At 39.3% G+C, this 20,382-nt stretch overlaps 1 protein-coding gene across 4 annotated transcripts in view; it reads left to right on the top strand.

The window, feature by feature from the left end:
- Positions 1-20,382, top strand: part of lingo2 (leucine rich repeat and Ig domain containing 2) — a 717,008-nt gene that overhangs the window by 281,513 nt on the left and 415,113 nt on the right. The window lies entirely within an intron of this gene.

The following is a 20,382-nucleotide window of genomic DNA, read 5'->3' on the forward strand; positions in this document are numbered from 1 at the left end:
AGCTACAAACTTGAGGACTAATACTGATGTTAAAGTATAAACAAGAGGTTTACACAAAATAAATAATTGGTTTACTACAAATATTGCACAGCAGTTTCCATTTCTGACATTAAGATATTCCACATCATATTACTATGTCATTGCTTATAGTAGTACCATTTGGGGACCCCCTAACATCTGCATATTTTTGGACTATGGGAGGAAACCAGAGCACCCGGAGGAAACACATGCATACATGGGAGAATATGCAAACTCCATGCATGCAGTCGCCTGAGGCTGGAATTGAACTTGGGTCCCTGGGGCTGTGAAGCAGCAGTGCTAACCACTGAGCCACTGTGCCACCCCATGAGCCACTGTGCCAGCCTGCATTGTCCTCTATTGGGAAACAAATAATTTAAGGATGTGTTTCTGTTCAGAGTCTTTGAAACAACATGTCTTCAGTAAGTCTCCACGATTCCCTACTAATCCATGTGCAGCTCATTGAACCAGTGAGGTGGAAGAGTACTCCTCACTGCCTGCAGCAAACACCCTGTCAGTTCCAAGTTGAAAGTACTAGCAAGGATTTGCATACACACAGATTTTAATGAAACAATAAGATGTGACAAGCCTTTGTGACTCTGGGCTTTCTCTCTCTCTCTGATTAAACAATATGTAGGACTACTTTGGTGATTTATTAAAATGCGAGAAAAAAAATGTCAGGTTAGTAGGACACGTAATGATGTTTTACTTACTGTGTTAGGTATTCTTTGATACAGTGGCTGAAATGACAGGGTCTGTGACAGTATTTTACCAAACGCCATTCACAATAACTTCTCAGAAAAGTAAATGTAAATGAACCAATGTAACAAATGCCTGGCAGACCTCAATTATTGAAACCGGGTGATGTTTACCAAATCAAGGACCGCAACAAAAACACATGGAATATATTATATGAATAGTAGGTGATAGAACATCAACCACATTTAGGAATAACTTGTGAAATATGTTGCTATGCCTAAGCTATTGTAGCAGTGTAGTTTTGGAAAATTCTAAAATTCAATACAGATGAACAGAGAAAATGTAACTGTTCCAACTTGGGAAGGATTAAGAAACAAAGGGGACATGTTTCAGGTTATTTGTGGAAAAATATACAAACTGGAAATGAGCAAATATTTTGTTATGCAGTGGGGGTTAGCATCTGGGATTCCTGCCTGAGGGTGCAGTGGAGGAAGATTCTGACCTGTCTTCTCAAAGAATATTGGATAATCATCTCAACAGAAAAGAGAAGTTTTTAGAGTTACTGGGATGGTGCAGGGAAGCTGCTCTTCCAGCGAGTCAGCATGAAATTGACCATTTGAATGTGTAGTTGCTGTTCTGTAGGTAGATTCTGCAAGGCTTGCTGGAAGTCGAAACGAGGCCAGAGAGGGCAGGGGTGGGAACGGTGTAATAGGGTTGAAACATGAGCTGAGTTGTTGTTGGGACAGATATTGGTTGCCTTCCAAACACCACCACCTGCTCATATACCTTCTGGGCTGATTGATCCATCTGTGATCTTCCTGCCATAAGACCCACAAATTGTCTAAATAATAACCACTTTGGAAGCATTTGAGGATCTATGTGAAAATGTAAGATTCCAAGGTATGATACAAATCAAATTTAAAACCATGCTTCAGCAAAGTTCAGGAATGTAACACCATGTTGAAATTCAGATGCTTTCACTTCACTTTGTGTTTAATGTCAACTTGTCTTCACAGTACTGGTTAGCAAGGTCAGGGATAATTGAATGGGACCTTGTATCGGTTAAAATTACAAGTGTGGTGATCTGGGTGAGTTGGAGTGGGAGTGTCAGGTTTTTGTAGTGTTGTGGTCAGTGAGGTAAGGGGATGTTTATGGGTGCAGGGAGATTGGAGACTTGGTGGAATGAGAGGTGATGGAACAGTTCCCTTCGTGTCAAAGTTCAGAGGTCGAATGTATGTAGCGGTGGGAGGTCGAACGATATTACAAGCCTAGGACGGGAATGTTATTTGGAATGTGCAATCACATGGGGTTGCAGGCATGGAGGGTCCAGCACATAAGTGTAAAGATACCCATCTCCTGTGTCCAGCGACTTTTTTCCTGGATGTAGTAGCTGAGCTGTGAATCTCAGCGACCAGAGCTCAAGATGAGAAATTGAAACAGGATGTGTCACAAAGCCTCCTTAACATATATAAGCACTAGCCTCCTTCTATAAATCACGTCTACCTCCTTATCTCAGTTAAAGCCAGGAGTGAATGGATTGAAGCAAAAACAGAAATTGCTGGAGAAACTCAGCAGGTCTGGCAGAATTTGTGGAGAGAAAACAGAGTTAATATTTCAAGGCTAGCGACAGTGGAGTTCTGAAGAAGGATCAAGGGACTTAACGTTAACTCTGCTTTCTGTCAATAGATGCTGCCAAACCTGTTTACTTTCTCCAGCAATTTGTGATTTTGTTTCAGATTTGCAGCATGGTCTGTTCTTTGCTTTATATTAGTGAATGTATTTTAGTCAGCTTTGGATTACAAATCTGATTTTCTTTAAAATTCCTCCTGTGTTTGAGATTATTACTACAAATAAACGTATGGTAACTATCTAGACAATCACAGATAATGTTGCCAAGGGGTAGCAGGTATTGAGAACTAGCAGATGTACTGGGTGGCAGAATGGCTCAGTGATTCGCATTGCTGTCTCGTAGCATCAGGGACTGAGTTCGGTTCCAGCCTTGGGTGACTGTCTGTGTGGAGTTTGTACATTCTCCTTGTGTTCCTGTGTCTGCATGGGTTTCCTATGGGTGCTTCAGTTTCCTCTCACAATCCAAAGATATGCAGATTAGCTGGATTGGCCATGCTAAATTGCCTCATAGTGTGCAGGCTAGGTGGGTTAGCTATGGTAAATGCAGTCTTACGAGGTATAGAATTGGGGAAGTGATAGGTTATGTGGGATGCTCTTCATGGAGTTGATGTAGACTTGATGAGATGAATGAACTCTTTCTGCATTGTGAGAATTCTATGAACTAAGAGGGGTCTGTGGCTGAAGTGATAGAAATGAAGATGCTCAAGGCTTGGAAGTGATCATTGCAGGAAATATACATCAGCACAGGTAGGAATAAACCACAAAGTAGTTGTGCCATGATACTTGCATATTGAGGAAAGTTGGGAGAAAGTTAGGTGATTAACTATACTGAAAGCTGCAATTAAGTCAAAAGTGGGAGAAATGCTGAATTTGACCTTTAGAAGTCTTGGTGTAATGGGTGGAACTGATTCAGTCTATCAGAATTTGAACAGAAAATTGTCAACAAAGACTTGTCTGACAACAAGAAGAATGATAAATTAGAGGTGGGGATGATGATAGTTAGTGAGGAGGAAGATGTCAAGGTGTGGCTTTTCAAGGAAGGAGTGATCAGAGTTTGACAGAGATGTTTGGTATTAGCAAGCACTGCATTGAGTAGGATAATTCAAGTAATTAACTGCCTTCTGCACTGTAAATTTATTGTGCTTAGAGTCTGGATTCAGAGGGAGTCAAAAAGGTCAGGAATCTCTTACAGTGTTCATGATTTGAGGCAGGTTTGACAGAAATTATTAGTTTTATGGGAAAAAGAAATCGTAAGAGGCCATATGATTCCAATCTTTAAAATGATGAGTATATTCAACAAGAATAAATTGCATTTGACTGCAATCACAAAGACACAATCAACAATCCTGAAATGAAACTTAAAAAGAAAAGCAGCAACTATTCTCCAACAATATATTTCATATACTTTATATGAAACACTTTCCCAGCAGTGGCAGTTGATGCATGTCAAACTGTTCTTTAAAGACAATTTGGATAAATGTTTTGTTAAGAAACTGAACTGATGCTGAAAGGATAAAGACTGACACAGATGGTCAAATCTTTTGTGTAGAACTTTATTGCATTTTTGACAATGTTGCAATGTCTGTCATATACACAAAACAAACAGGTCAGCTTGATATTTTTGAATGAAATGTTAGGCTGACCATCTGTAAGGTTTTTTTTGATTACATTAGAGGGTCAGGGCAAGATTTGACCAGGATTTATCCTGGAAATTTTAACTGTGATTATCCAGTGCTCTCGAGGGTTTGAATGACCTGGTAATAATATATCATGTAGAAGTTTAAAGGGTTAGGGGTCATGAACAAAATGTCCATTTCTGAATTAAAGTTGAGTAATTGGAATCAATGCAATTAGAAAAGAGAAATAACGAGAGGCACAGGAGAGAGAAAACAAAGAGTCAGGAAAGAACAAAATTGAAATAAGTCTACAATCGCTTAGAATAATTTGGCTCATGCAAAAATTACTGCAATCCAAATTTGAGGCAAGAGTTGTAGATTTGTACTGTATAAACATTTACCTTGTTGTTAATATTCATTAAATGACAAACAATTTGTCATTATGAAAAGGATATTGAGGTGGTGCATAAAAGGTCATCAAGAATGCCATCAGAAATGTGCGAGTGTAGATATCGGGAAAAGATTTGCCAAAACCTACCTGTTGGGGAAGAAAAGAATGGTAGTCTGAGATGTCTTGAAAATTGTGAATGATTTAGATAGATTGGATATGGACAGAATGTTTCCTGTTGTGAAGAAGAGCATAATTAGGGACTAAAAATATAAGATAGTCAATAAGCAATCCAATTGCGATTTCAGAAGATTTAAATCCGAGGAGTGATAACAGTGTGGGGCTCACTATCAGAGGGAGTGGTTGAAGCAAATTGTAAAGACACAAGATTTGTGTGAGACTGGTTTGGTTAAATGGCCTGTTTGTGTCATCACATCCTATTTAATCCAATGTCACAGTATTTCTGCTCTTGATTACTGGCCAAAACGTTTTGGAACAAATTTAATGGGTAATTCATGTGAAAATACAGCAAGTTCATAAAAATAATAGAGACAAAGCATGTTGTTTTTGCCAAGCAAACAGGAATGATTTGACTCGAAAAGTTCTGGAGATTTGCAACTGCCAGCCTGTTTACAACCTGGGTTTCATATTTAATCCTGAGATTAACTACTGACCTCATTCACAATTTCCCTAAATCTACCTTCTTGCACCCGCTTGGCATTGCTTGACTTAATCCCCATCTCAGGTTCATCTGCCGCAACGCACTCATCCATGCCATCATTACCTATTGCTTTAACTATTCCCACCTTGCTCCTGGCAAATCTTCTGCCTTGTACCTCTGTAAAGTAGGTCATTAAAGATTCTGCTGCCCATGCTTTGTCTCACAGGAAGTCCTGTTACTGTCTCACCCATGGGCTTGTCAATATATGGTGGCTCCTGATCAAGAAGCATCATGAGTTTTGAATCCACATTCTTGTTCTCAAAATTCCTCCATAACCACCACCTGCCCTAACACTATAATTTTATCTAATCATATAAACCTTTAAAAACCTCCAAAGGTTTATGTCATAAATCATAACTGCTCTGCCAAAAGTATCCCTTCTTTCAATTGTCTATGCCCCAGGCTCATGAAGTCCTCCCTGCCATACTCTCCCACCCTGCTAGACACTTCTTAAAAGTAGCCTCTATGACCAAGCTTTCAGTCACCTCATCTAACATCTCCTTTGGGCTTGGGGCCATACGTTATTTATAATGCTTCTGTGAAGTGCCTTGGGATGTTGTGTTATGTTAAAAGTGAAATATAAATACAGTTTGTCTCAGATTATCACTGTTGCCTGAACCAGCAAGCCTATTTTCATATGAACAACGCTATGCGTATATATGTATATTATCCCACTGAGATTTAACCTCATTCATATAGTCTCATGATAGAAACTGGGAAGTCAGTGCAACATTAAGTATCTCTCTCCTGGGTACTTATGTTCACCAGTAAGCAGATTGAGACTCCCAAATTTCTTTCATTTGCAAGAGCCTTTTAACCAACAGGAACACAAAGCTTTCTTCACCTCCAATTAGATTTGGAATGACATCCCAGTGAGAGAAAATGTATTTTCAATTGTTTGTAATGTCCAGTTCCACCACTACCTGCTGTATTTTATCAGGGAGCTTCCAGATGTATTTCATCCTCTTTATGTATGAGTTTCCTTTAGCATTTTAGTTTTTCAGAAATGAAGCAGCTTTATTTTGAAAAGAAATAGACTGTTTTCAAATATTTAAATGCAGCAAAACCTTGTGATGATATTCCTGTACAAACAGCTCATCCTTTGCCAATTCCAAAAAGGTACAATGGCTTGAAACTCAATGCAGTTTTCTTTAGCTCTCCATGACAATGCCCATTTTCCTCCTGACTGTTGATAATTGAACTTTTGAGAATTTAAGATACTTCCACCTTTTTGAAAACTGTTCAAAAAGAAAATCTCTTAAATACAGTGCTCTGTGTAAATCTCCTAATCTTTCCTAACGTCAGTTTAACCCAGGGGGTACAGCTCCTGGGAAGAAGTCTTATCATCAGCGTTATAGGCAGTTGTAAGGATTTGATTTCACGGAGACAGGACAAGCTCATAACCCATTGTCTCTGCTTACCAGCTGATCTAATCTCTTCTGAATACATACTAGTTCCAATCTGATCTGATAATGTTAAAATTTCAAGATACAATTTCCCCTCCAGCACTGGCTCTGCACTGAAGAAATTGAGTGGTTTCCTGTTTGCAGGAATCCACATGAAACCCTAGTGCCAATCAGTTGAATCGAAGTGCAATCTTAAATGGCAACTGCCTGATAAATAAATAAGCACATTCAAATAAGCCACTGTAATTAATTGATACCAAGAACAATGCGGTTCTAATTACATGATATATGAACTGTGCTATTATCACTTGCAGTTTGCGTAAAAAATCTAATAAGTGTTCTCTCACTTAATTCTATTAGAGTGAACAATCATGTTTTGCTCACTAGGGGCATTCACTCTCTAGTTCTGTTCTAAACATGCACACATTGGCTGTTAGCAAATTTCAGACCATTGTATATACTTGAAAACCAGCCCTTCAATTGAAAGGAAGCAAATTAGGCAATTGTTTTCAAACGGAGACATGGGTAGAACAGGGACAGGATTGGTTGTTGCAGGTTCCAGGGTTTTAATGTATTAATAGGGTCAGAGGTTCGGGTAAAAGAGGGGGAGGTGTGGCATTGCTTGTCAAAGATAGAATTGCAGCGGTGGAAAGGACAATGGATGAAGACTCGCCATCTGAGATAGTTTGGGCTGAGGTTAGGAATAGGAAAGGTAAGGTCACCCTGTTAGGAGTTTCCTACAGGCCTCCTAATAGTCCTAGAGACGTAGAAGAAAGGATTGCGAGGATGATTCAGTAGAAGAGTGAAAGTAACAGGGTGGTTGTTATGGGGTCTTTAACTTTCCTGATATTTACTGGGAAAGCTATAGCTTGAGTTCGTTAGATGGGTCAGTGTTTGTCCAATTTGTGCAGGAGGGTTTCCTGACACAATATGTAGATAGGCCAACAAGAGGTGAGGCCATACTGGATTTGGTTCTGGGTAACGAGCTAGACCAGGGGTTAGAATTGGAGGTAGAGACCACAATTCGGTGACTTTTACTTGAGTGATGGAGAGGGATAAGTGTGCACTGTAGGGCAAGAGTTATAGCTGGGGGCAGGGAAATTATGATGCGGTGAGGCATGACTTAGGATGCGTGGCTTAGAAAAGTAGGCTTCAAGGGAAGGGCGCAATCGATATGTGGAGCTTATTCAAGGAGCAACTATTGAGTGTCCTTGATAAGTATGTACCCGTCAGGCAGGGAGGAAAGGGTCGTGTGAGGGAGCCGTGGTTTAATAAGGAATTGGAATCCCTTGTTAAAGGAAAGAGGGCGGCCTATGTAAAGATGAGGCGCGAAGGTTCAGTTGGGGTGATTGAGAGTTATAAGGTAGCCAGGAAGGATCTGAAGAGAGAGCTAAGAGCAGCAAGGAGGGGACATGAAAAGTCCTTAGTTGGTAGGATTAGGGAAAACCCAAAGGCTTTCTATAGGTATGTCAGGAATAAAAGAATGACTAGGGTAGGAATAGGTCCAGTCAAGGATAGCAGTGGGAAGTTGCGTGTGGAGGCTGAGAGATTGGGGAGACACTGAATGAATACTTTTCGTCAGTATTCACTCAGGAACAGGACATTGTTGCCGATGTGAATATTGAGTCACAATAAATTAGAATGGACGGCTTTGAGGTATGTTGGGAAGAGGTGTTGGAAATTCTGGAAAGGGTGAAAATAGAAAAGTCCCCTGGGCCTGATGGCATTTATCCTAGGATTCTCTGGGAAGCAAGGGAGGAGATTGCAGAGCCATTGGCCTCGATGTCTACAGGAATAGTGCCAGAAGATTGGAGGATAGCAAATGTGGTTCCCTTGTTCAGGAAGGGGAGTAGGGATAACCCTAGTAACTATAGGCCGGTGAGCCTCACTTCTGTTGTGGGCAAAGTCTTAGAGAGAATTGTAAGGGACAGGATTTATGAACATCTGGATAGGAATAATGTGATCAAGGATAGTCAGCATGGTTTTGTGAAAGGCAGGTCGTGCCTCTCAAACCTTATTGAATTCTTTGAGAAGGTGGCTAAGGAGGTGGACGAGGGTAAAGCGGTAGATGTGGTGTATATGGATTTTAGTAAGGCGTTTGATAAGGTTCCCCATGGTAGGCTACTGCAAAAAATACGGAGGTATGACATTGAGGGTGAGTTGGAGGTTTGGATTAGGAATTGGCTGGCTGGAAGAAGACAGAGGGTAGTAGTTGATGGTAAAGGTTCATCTTGGAGCGCAGTTACTAGTGGTGTTCCGCAAGGATCTGTTTTGGGACCATTGCTGTTTGTCATTTTTATAAATGACCTGGAGGAGGGGCTAGAAGGTTGGGTGAGCAAGTTAGTGGATGATACGAAAGTCGGTGGAGTTGTTGACAGTGAGGAAGGATGTGTCAGGTTACAGCAGGATATAGATACACTGCAGAGCTGGGCAGAAAGGTGACAAATGGAGTTCAATGTGGGTAAGTGTGAGGTGATTCACTTTGGTATGAGTAACAAAAAGATGGGGTACTGGGCTAATGGTCGGATACTTGGTAGTGTGGATGAGCAGAGGGATCTTTGTGTCCATGTACACAGATCTCTGAAAGTTGCCACCCAGGTAAATTGTGCGGTGAAGAAGGCATATGGCGTACTGGCTTTTATTGGTAGAGGAATTGAGTTCTGGAGTCCTGAGGTCATGTTGCAGTTGTATAAGACTCTGGTGCGGCCGCATCTGGAGTATTGTGTGCAGTTTTGGTCGCCATACTATAGGAAGGATGTGGAGGTACTGGAACGGGTGCAGAAGAGGTTTACCAGGATGTTGCCTGGTATGGTAGGAAGATCGTATGAGGAATGGCTGAGGCACTTGGGGCTGTTTTCATTGGAGAAAAGAAGGTTTAGGGGTGACTTGATAGAGGTGTTCAAGATGTTTAGGGGTTTAGATAGGGTTGACCATGAGAACCTTTTTCCACGTATGGAGTCAGCTATTACGAGGGGGCATAGCTTTAAATTAAGGGGTGGTAGGTATAGGACAGATGTTAGGGGTAGATTCTTTACTCAATGAGTAAAGAGTCGTGAGTTCATGGAATGCCCTGCCAGTAGCAGTGGTGGACTCTCCCTCTTTATGGGCATTTAACCGGGCATTGGATAGGCATATGGAGGATATTGGCTAGTGTAGGTTAGGTGGGCTTGGATCGGCGCAACATCGAGGGCCAAAGGGCCTGCACTGCGCTGTATTTTCTATGTTCTATGTTCTATATTGATTAGTTTCATTCAAATTATTGCTCATCTGAAAGAACTGGCGCAATCAGATCTATGCCCATGCTGATGGTCAACATTCAACCTATTCAGATCACTCACCTTCTAAAATCCAAGTTTTTTTCATTCCTTACTTGTTCATGTTTATATCTAGTTTGTCCTCAAATGCTTTTACACTATTTGCTCTAAGTCTTCCAATAGTGTATTCCACATTCTACCCTGTCTCTGGGTAAAGAAATGGCCAATGAATGTTCTATGAGATTAGCTGTGACTGTCTTATGTTTGTTTGTGTAACGTAGGCCTCACTTCAAATAGGAACATGTTCTCCACACCTCCCTTTCATTATCTTGAAGACCTCCACCAGGGTCTTTGCTCCTTGAGTGCAAGAGCCCAAGTCTATTCAGTTTATTACTACTTTTATAGAGTTGGTCATAGACCAAGACCATGAGGTTTTTGTCCACCAAGTTAGGGTCAAGACTGATGAAAATAGTAAATGTAAAGTCACCAAAGTCCTGCCAGTCATGGGGCTGCTGCTTCACTCTGGAGGCCTGTGACCAATGGTGTGCTGCAAGGAAGTTGCAGGTAGATAGGATAGTGAAGAAGGCATTTAGTTTGCTTTCCTTTATCAGTCAGAGCATTGTATATCAGAGTTGGGAGTTCATGATATGGCTGTACAGGACATTGGTTAGACCACTTTTGGAATATTGTGTGCATTTCTGGTCTCCCTAATATTGGAAGGGTGTTGTGGAGCTTGAAAAGGTTCAGAAAAGATTTGCAAGGATGTTGCCAGAGTTGGATGGTTTGAGCTACAGGGAGAAGCTGAATAGGCTAGGGCTATTCTCCCTGGAGCATTGGAGGCTGAGGTTTATAAAAATTATGAGGAGGCATGTAGAGGGTGGGGAAGTCCAGAACTAGAAGGCATAGATTTAGTGAGAGGGGAACTATTTGAAAGGGACCTAAAGGGCAACTTTTTCAGAGGGTGGTGCGTGTATGGAATGAGCTACCAGAGAAGGTAGTGGAGGCTGGTACAATTACAACATTTAAGAGCCATCTGATTGGATGTATGAATAGGAAGGGTTTAGATGGATATGGGCCAAGTGCTGGCAAATGGGACTAGATTAGGTTAGGATATCTGGTTAGCATGGATGAATTGGACCAAAGGGTCTGTTTCTATGCTGTATATCTCTATGGCTCTATGATAGATGTTGGGTTCACTACTTTTCTTCATTCATATCAATGATTTGGATGTGAATGTAGAAGGTATGGTTAGTAAGTTTGTAGATGACATCAAAATCGGTTGTGTAGTGGACAGCGAATAAGGTTATCTCAGAGTGCAATAGGACTTTGATCACATGGGCCAATGGGCTTAGAAATGATAGATGGAATTAAATTTAAATAAATGTGAGGTGTTGCATTTTGGTAAGGCAAACCAGAGCAGGACTTAAATGTTAATGGTAGGGCCCTGGGGAGGATTGCCAAAACAAAGAAGTCTTGGGGTGCAGGTGCATAGTTCCTTGAAATTGGAGTCGCAGTTAGACAGGATGGTTTGGATTATGTTTGACATGCTTGCCTTCATTGGTCAGTGCATTGAGTATAGGAGTTAGGATGTCATGTTGCAGTTTTACACAACATTAGTGAGGCCACTTTTAGAATTCTGCATTCAATCCTGATCTCACTGCAGCAGGAAAGATATTTTTAAACTTGAGAGGACTCAAAAAGGTTTTACTCTACTGGGATTAGAGTGTTTGAGCTTTAGGGAGAGGCTGAATAGGCTGGGGCTGTTTTCTCTGGAGCATCGGAGGCTGAGGGGTGACCTTATAGAAGTTTATAAAATCATGAGGGGCATGGTTAGGATGAATAGCCAAGATCTTTTCCCTGGGGTAGGGGAGTCAAAACTTAGAGGGCATAGGTTTAAGGTGAGAGGAGAAAGATTTAAAAGGGCTAAAAGGGGATAAAAGGGACAAACTTTTCACAGAGGGTGATCAAATGAGTTGGTGAAGGCAGGGACAATTACAACATTTAAAAGGTATTGGATGGATATATGAATAGGAAAGGTTGAGAGAGATATGGGTCAAATGCTGGCAAATGGGGCCAGATCAGTTTAGGATAACTGATCAATGCGGGTGATTTGGACCGAAGGGTCTGTTTCCGTGCTGTATAACTATATGACCCCCAAAAGGTAAAATTGCCACAGTTCCAGAGGATCATAAGGCAGATCTTTCAGTAGAGAAAGACCACTGGAGGTACATTCCAACTGAGGGACAAGGTTGAGAAGTCTGGATCTTCATGGTAACCTCAGTCAGTGTGGGAATTGAACCCATACTGTTGGTTTCATTCTGCATCACAAACCAGGCACCCAGCCAACTGCAGTAACTGAATGTTGAGTTAGATGGACAGAATCAGGATCAGACAGGATGAACCTTGAAGAGTGATCATCATCAGCAAGGCTATTAGAATTAAGTTAAGTCAGGACACCTGAGCCTATGGGTTTAGATCCCATTTGGAAGCAGAGAGAACACAAACACAGGATGTTCCAGCCTTCAATATGGCCTTCAAACTCTAAATGTTTCTGGACTAATGTAAAATGAATCCATTGAAATCATCAAATTCATTTCATTTATAATTTAAGATGATATTTCTATCCATATTCTTTGTTGCAGATTGCAATGTAGCAAATAAAGCCCAGAGATGACTTTAAATCTAACTGCTCTGCATCAGAAATGGGAATCCGAAATGATAATCAATGCTGTTCTCTCTCCATCCCTGCATTACCATCTCACAATATGCAGCACTGATGAGAGACCATCAGCTAAATAGATCTAGTTTATACAATGCACCTGCCTTTGAATAGCTAGTAACAAAATCATTTCAAAGGGGAAAGTCCTCAATCAGTATTTTATATCAGAGGACTGGCAAATATTCAAAAATGAATAAAAAGGCAAAATAGAATTGTAATGTGATGGCTAGCTGCAAATCATCTTTCAAAATCAGTGGAAAAAATAATTTTCGGTACTGTGAATACATGACAGGAACTTTTATAGGAATCAGTTTTTGTTTGGAAGTCAAAAATGAAATGATTGTGCTGAGTTTCTATTATAAGGTTAGTTTGTCAGATATTCAATATAATAAGTCTAGCAGCAAACTTTTAGTGAGTTTTAAAATGAAGGTTATTTATTCCTATTCATTCATCCTAAAAATACAATGCTTCATTTCCTCATCTTTTGCATGCAAATTTAAATACAGACGAAGGTAAAACCTGTTACACCTTATTTTTACCTCAGTCTCTCTTGTGTAAGGCTTGCAACTTCTTAGATGATATTGATGCTTAAAATTCAAATAAAGGTCTGGTAAAGCACAGAAATGCAGTAATCTGTGATGTTTCTTCTCGTTGAATTTCCAGTTGGTTCATTCTTTGGTGAACTTGAAGTTGAAACAGGATGTGGGATGTCCTTCTGCTGGTTAGGATCCCCCACTGCCACTGCATTTATATTTATTATCAATGACTTCATGCTTAGATAACTAACTTGCTGCTAGTTTGATGCTTTCAAGTGGAACTCCCTCTGCAAGCAGCTTCTTGTTGATTTTAAAAGCAAACAACAAAATGGTTCCTTTATCATATGGCTTAAATACGTTCAGAGTCTTTTTTCCAAAGGCAGTTTTTTCTGACACCAACAGCTGCAGGCAACTACACACACATGCTCATTCAGGAACACACTGTTCCAAGCACTGACATTAACTCGTAGACTTTGTGCGTTATTGTGCATGCGCAGGGAAGTGTGTGATTTTGAACTGAGCTTCAGTGGGGAGACAGGGTGGGGAGGGGAAGGTTATGCTGGGGGGGGGGGGGGGGGGGGGGTAATCCCTGGCGTGAGAAAGGAAGAGGCCCAGAAGTTTGGGGAAGGGGGTGGTGACAAGGACAGCCCAGAGTTGGGAGGCTCTTCCCCCCTTCTGTCTCCCTTTCACATGTTTTTAGCTGTCTCTCCCCTCCTGGGTTCTCCCAATCTCTTATCCCCCACCCCCATTCCACCAGTGCTGATCCATCTGTCCTTCCCTCAGGTCCCAATATCCTCCAGCAGTACCCGCCCCCACCCACCCCCCCAACACACACACACACACACACACACTCACTCTCTCACTCTCTCTCCCTCTCACACACACACACACACACACACTCTCACACTCTCTCTCACACACACACTCCAGACAGTATTACACTCCCCCGGCAGTTGTTATTGTCATTGAGTTACACCGCACAGAAAACATGATGGGTCCATTGAGTCCAATCATCCTGTTGTTTGACATATTGCAGTTCATTCATTTGGATACCTGAATCCATTATTGGAGACTGTAATGCTGATACAATGTATCACACCTATCTTGCCCAAATTGAATTTCAAATATTCCTTTCTTATTCAGGGTAAAATGGAAAAACAGTCTGAGAATTTTCCAGTTCTTTTATGTTGATCTATTCTTAAACATAGGAATGTATGAATTCCCCAGTTCACTGTGAATGATCATACTTAATGAAGCATTCACTTCAGACTTGGGACTGTCTGAAGCTCAAGTGCCAAAGACCCTATGATTTTAAGTTTTTCCTGCTCCTCGGATGCTGCCTGACTTGCTGTGCTTTTCCAGCACCACTCTAATCTAAACATTTTAATAGTCTGCTTGTATCCAGTGTTGACTGAAGTTCCTAATACCCTGGGGCATAAGAACACCTTGCATTTTTGAACAAGCATTTACATCTTTAAGCAAGGTAACAATCATTAGTTTATTGCCATTCCCATGAATTTTGAATGGCTTACATATAAAGACATGGTTCAAATTATTAGTAGAAGTATGACCACCAGTCCCAAACACAATAAAAAAGATCAGATGTTCTGAACACTTAATTCTTTCAGTCTGTTGGAGTCAGTGAAATTTAGCAGAGCATTCCTTTGGAGTCAGAGTTTTGGGCCAATCCTACCAAAACATGAACAGAATAGACTCTCTGTACAGGGTTTGTAGATTGAATAATTTTCATGGCCTGGATATGCATTTTGCATTTCCATGTTTCTAACTTTTTGTCCACTGTGTCCTCATCTTGCGTTGGAAGTAGGTTCACAATAAAGTATGAAGTCAGTCCCTAAAAGTAGCTGTGCTGTGTTTTTACGATAAGTTCTTTTTTTTCTCTGGGAGAACTGTCAGAATGTTTTAGATTCCACTTATTGTAGCATCTGAGAAGCTAAATTACTTTCTGCCTCTGTTGTTTTCAAATGTATTAAGCATTAAGGAATCCTGTCAAGGCACTTTTTTAATATCTTGTATCAGCATGCCTCACTTAGTAGCGTTTTTTGCACTTTTATTTTTCAATAAATTTCACCTTAATTTGCTGATGCTATATTCCAGGCCAACTTTAGCATAGTACTCATAAGGAAATGCAACCAAGTTTAAAGTGCTGTCATTTACAGAGAGATTTGTTTTCTCATTCTGGAAAGGTTCAGGTTAATTTTTGGAATCTATATATGTGGAAACATTATTTGAAATCCTGTAGATCTGGAAATCTTCTGATGATCAGGCCAAGGTCCACCCATTAGCTGAACTAACCATAAACAAACCAACCAATCATTTAGTTAATACATTTTATTAATTTTTTACTTTATGGTTTTCATTGCTTGTTCAATGATGTGACTATTTGGAAGAGATACCATTAAGGTGCTTTGGGGGAGCGACTAACACAATTGCCACAACCTTTGTCAGCTACCAGCATGGCTAATATGCAGTATTTCCAGTTATGTCCCAATGAGCATTAATTGCACAGTTTTTATCTACATTAGGCTTAGACGTGAGATTTTAGCAGTGGAATCTGGTGTTATCTCATTTTCAACTTCTGGAAGTACAAATGTACAACATTGATCTCATCAATCTTTGTCTATTGAATGCATGGGCAAAACCTATGTGCTTGAAGGTGATTAAAGACTGGACCATATAGAATACCTTAGCTTGTGAGGATAATTTGGAAAGCTTGCATAAGCACAAAGAGCAGAATGATCTCCTTTAATGTTGCTAGATTACATGATTCAATCATTCTTTGTCTGCTTTGTGCTGGTAACCAAACTTGTTCATTTCTTGTCTGCCTACTGATCGTTGGGGTATTATGCATACATGCAAATTAAACATTGAGGTGCTTTTTGTCCTCCAGTAATTATTGATTTCTGATGATAGGATCATATGGATAACTTCAATGCAAAAACAAAATAGAGGTTTATGATAGGCACTGACCAACATTGCATTTTTTTAAAAAACTTCAGTGTGAAGCTAAACTGGTCACCAACAATTAGTCATTTTGCTTTAGCTGCCATTACCAGTGCAACAGTTTTGTAAAGAAATACTAGGTTAATGCTTCAGCTTTAATTTCAAATCAATCATGATTTATGATTTGATTGCAAGATTTTAATGGTTATATTATCAAATTTAACTCTGGTGTCTCATCCCTTCCAACTATTCCTCCTCCCCCCAAGGAACTGTTATGCATGTATTGTGTCTTCATCCTTATGCTTATCTTTTGATCAATATTTTTCACCTCTAGGTAATAATTAAAGAAAACACATGTTATTATAGCCATGTTAAGTACTTTACCCTCTCAATTAATACTGTTCCTGCCACCCCTGATTTTGGCATCACTTTTGTTCTCGTTATATTGACTCAAATGGCAAAGTGATTGCAAATTAGCACAAAAATCAGTTCTTTTTAACTTTCTGCATTTCTAGAGGCAATCAAAGGACACTTAAGAATTCAAAAGTATCAAAATGATAGTTGTACAATCATGCTAGACATAAAAAAGTATGTATTATTAGGTTATTTTAAGATATGATATCTGGTGCAACAGAAAATGGAAATATCTGCAATCGGGTATGCAGAATAATGAAGGTGCCAACATTGTGTGTGTGATTTACCATCCTGTCCAAAGCAACACAGTGACTATTTTTTTCTGTAGCTCACCATCTTCTTTTCTGAGGCCATTGCTACTATTTTTACACATATGATCAAGTTGAGTGTCATTGAGAAAGTCTATATAGTCAATTCTTTTATAACACAATGGTTGTGTTTTTGTGCAACACTCCATTATAGAAGAATCACGCTTTAGAAATAACGCTTAAAGTCTTAGCACTGTAATCACATCCCACATTCGTTAATCACGTTACAGCGAATTCAAGTTAATGGAAAGTGTATTATAACAGAATGACCTGTATTAATTAACCAGCCTATGAGATATTTCAGTAGATCTTGAAAATAGCTTGCAACAATTACATATTTGGTTTGAGGGAGGTGATGCAGTGGTGAGATGAGGGAGTGGATTTGTACCAAGATGCTATTGAAAACATGTCCATGTTGTCAATAAATGGCCCTTAGTAAGTTTTTTGAAGAAAGTAGAAATGTTATCTATTTGATTTTTTTGGATATTAAATTTATGTCTCTAGCCAAGTGAACATCTGCTTATTTCTGTCTGTGTCAGATTTGACAAAAAAGGAATTTTGCTCCAAGTCCAACTATGGCCTTGTAATGCCGAATGTGTGAGATGAGTTAGCCAGTCTGCCTACAAATACTCAGGTTATGCATTTAAAATAATATTGGTGAGAGAGTGGGTCTTTTGATATGCAAATTAAAATTTGACTCTTCACAAACATTTAACAAACCCCAGTTAAATGCTGCAACTTTGTAGCTCTATTCACCTCTCTGAAATGGTAGCAAGGTGGCAAAATATTAGAACTTGAATTTTATTATGTTTGAATTACTTGAATGTACTTGGGTTTATACACATTTTTGATATTGCATTTTTATTTTTCATACATGATTTAAAATGTAATTAAGAATTTACTAATTTGTTATAGCTTTTGATGTATTCTCTGCCTTTTCCATTGTTCTTTAAAACCAGCCATTTTAGACATAAGCAGATATTATGCAGGAGTATTAAATCAGCTTTGTCTGCAAGCTTGCAAATGGAAACTGGAATTTACATTGCATACATAGGAGAGCGTCGCTGGGTTTCATGCAGAACTTAGAATTTTTGCTAAATGAAATGCTTGCCACTCAGATATGTGACTTTGTAATCGCTCAGTATTGCTTTTTATTCTCTGTGTCCAATTAAAAACATATTGGTAACAACTCTTAAAACTTAGTTTTCTCACCTTACGATTGAATTGCATTTGCATAGTGCTGTCCAAAATCTCTCAATCTGTTGATGACTTTAAGGTCAGAAGCACAGGAGACACAAAATAAGTCCTGTTACTACATCATTATATCTTTGTGGAGATAGTGAGGACTGCAGATGCTGGAGAGTCAGAGTCAGCAAAGGGCCGAAGGGTTCTACACGAAATGTTGACTCACCTGCTCCTTGAATGCTGCCTGACATATTGTGCTTTATCCAGTGCCACACTTCATCGATTCATTGTATCTTTGTGCACAAGCATTGGTCTCAAGCGAGAATGCTACATACTGACCCAAAGCTACCACCTGAATTAGTCCTAAATTCTTTGTTTATAGGCACATCCAAGTCATCATCATGAAATTGCACCTTTTTCATTCATGGTAAATGGCTTTTGATCTGTATTGCATGGATCTACACTAGAATTAGAAAATCCTGGACACATTTAGCAATTAATGCATATTATCTATGGAGAGAAGTGAGAAATTAACATTTCAGGCACATCCCTCTTCCTGTATCTGTAGCTCCTGCTTTTAGTACTGATACTTATTTGTGATATGAGTGAATAAGGAATTGGAGGCATGTATAATGCAGATGAACCATTTCTTAATTTACCTCAGTCTATCAGATACTGAACTGCTTACAAAAATCTTACATATTTATCAGATTTATCTGAGAAAAATAGAACTCAGCAAATTTCCCAACAAATTTGGGAAGATTTATTGATGCTTTGTTTGTTCTGACTTTCATTATTCCTCACCGTTTCTAATGAAAATCACATCAAAAATATTCTGCAATGTGGGCTACCTTCAGAAGTGTTTAAATTATCCATTAAGAAAAGCTTTGCAATGTTCTGTGGTCATGATTGGTGGTATACAGATGTAAGACTTTCATTGTTCCTTAGTTATTCTGCTTAAACATCTCAATAAAGAATATGGTCTGTTTTGATGTTGGAAGATATTTTTGTAAGGTATATTAAATAATAAATGAGGCAAAATCAGTTGGACGTTACCGGATCTGTTATTCATTGCCAGCATTTTATATTTCAGATTTACAAACATTTTTGCCCAGTTTATTTACACCTATATTTCTGTAGCTTATTCCATTCTGTGGAGATAGTTAAGATTTTCAATTTTAAAAATAAATTCCCCAGGACTAAGTAATTTTAGAAAGCAAGTAAAGAATGAGCAGCATTAATTTATTTATTAATGCATTAATTAGCACTATTTTTAATGTACCAAAGCTTTTTTATTTGTAGTATTACTATCTATCATTTTTACATGACTGATTTAACAATTTTGTGATAGTGTCTTCCTCAGATTCCTGCAGTAGCTGTAAGTCCAAAATAAACTTCTTGCCTCAAGAGCAGGGGTGATTACATTCACAATTTAAAAAAACCTCTTGTATTTATTACTAACCAACAACTTACTAAACAATGCACCTCATGAAGCTGAGGATTTGCTTTACTTAATCTTTTCTTTTGCTTGCAATGGCAACATACCTTCCTTCCTTCCTTCCTTCCTTCCTTACTGATCCCACAGCTGTGCTGTGTACTTCGGACTCGCTGACAGCTTATCCCAACGTTTATTGTAGAAATTAAAGGATTAATTACGTGCAACATGCTGCGTTGGGTAAACAGGAGTGTTCCTGATGCCAAACAGGTGCCACAATTGGCTCCAGAGTGCAGTAGCCCGGCTCTTACAAATGCCAACCACACTCACAGTTGGCTTCCAAATATGTTCCAAAGGTCTTTATCGGCTCTACGTGACAACTTGCGTGGAGATTATTACAGATGTGTTGGCTCTGTAAAGGAAAATTAATATGCAATATTGATCACTATAATTCATAATGTTTTCTAGTTTCTCAGTTATAAAGTGAGAGGGGTGCATAATGCCATCTGTCTTTCATGTGACTTAAACTAAAATCTTCAAGGAAGACTGGATCCAATGATTGTAATTAACTAACTTGGAGCCATTGCAGCCGTGAAAATTTGATCTTGGTGTTGATTGAAACCTTGATTTCAATTCCCCTCTTATGTGTATACACACAAGATAAAACGAAATTTTCTCTTAGAATTTTTTCTTAGATCTGTCTAAATGTTCATACAGCTATAAACCATGCAGGCTAGAAAACTTCATCTTTTAGCTTGTTTCTGAGTTAAGTAAATTCATCTGGAACAAGAGTTTGGTTTCATCTGTGGTCTCAACATCATCTCAAGGTCTTTGCTATCCAGTGACATCTCCTTGGTGTGTAGATATGTGCATTTGAATAAGGAAAGCATTGGTTTCCATGAGGAGCAGCAAGTTGAAGAACTTGAAGATTTTCAGTTGATGTTTAAGTAGACTATCTCTACAATTTGAGCAGTGTGCCATCACTTGCTTTTTTGGCTGGTAGGTCAGGGCAGGCATCAGTGATTGGCTTTACAAGTACTTGATTAAAAGAAGTGTTACGGAATGACTAAAAAGAGAGGGAGAGTGCAGGAGT

Source organism: Chiloscyllium punctatum, chromosome 2 (assembly GCF_047496795.1).
Source record: "Chiloscyllium punctatum isolate Juve2018m chromosome 2, sChiPun1.3, whole genome shotgun sequence".
NCBI lineage: Eukaryota > Metazoa > Chordata > Chondrichthyes > Orectolobiformes > Hemiscylliidae > Chiloscyllium > Chiloscyllium punctatum.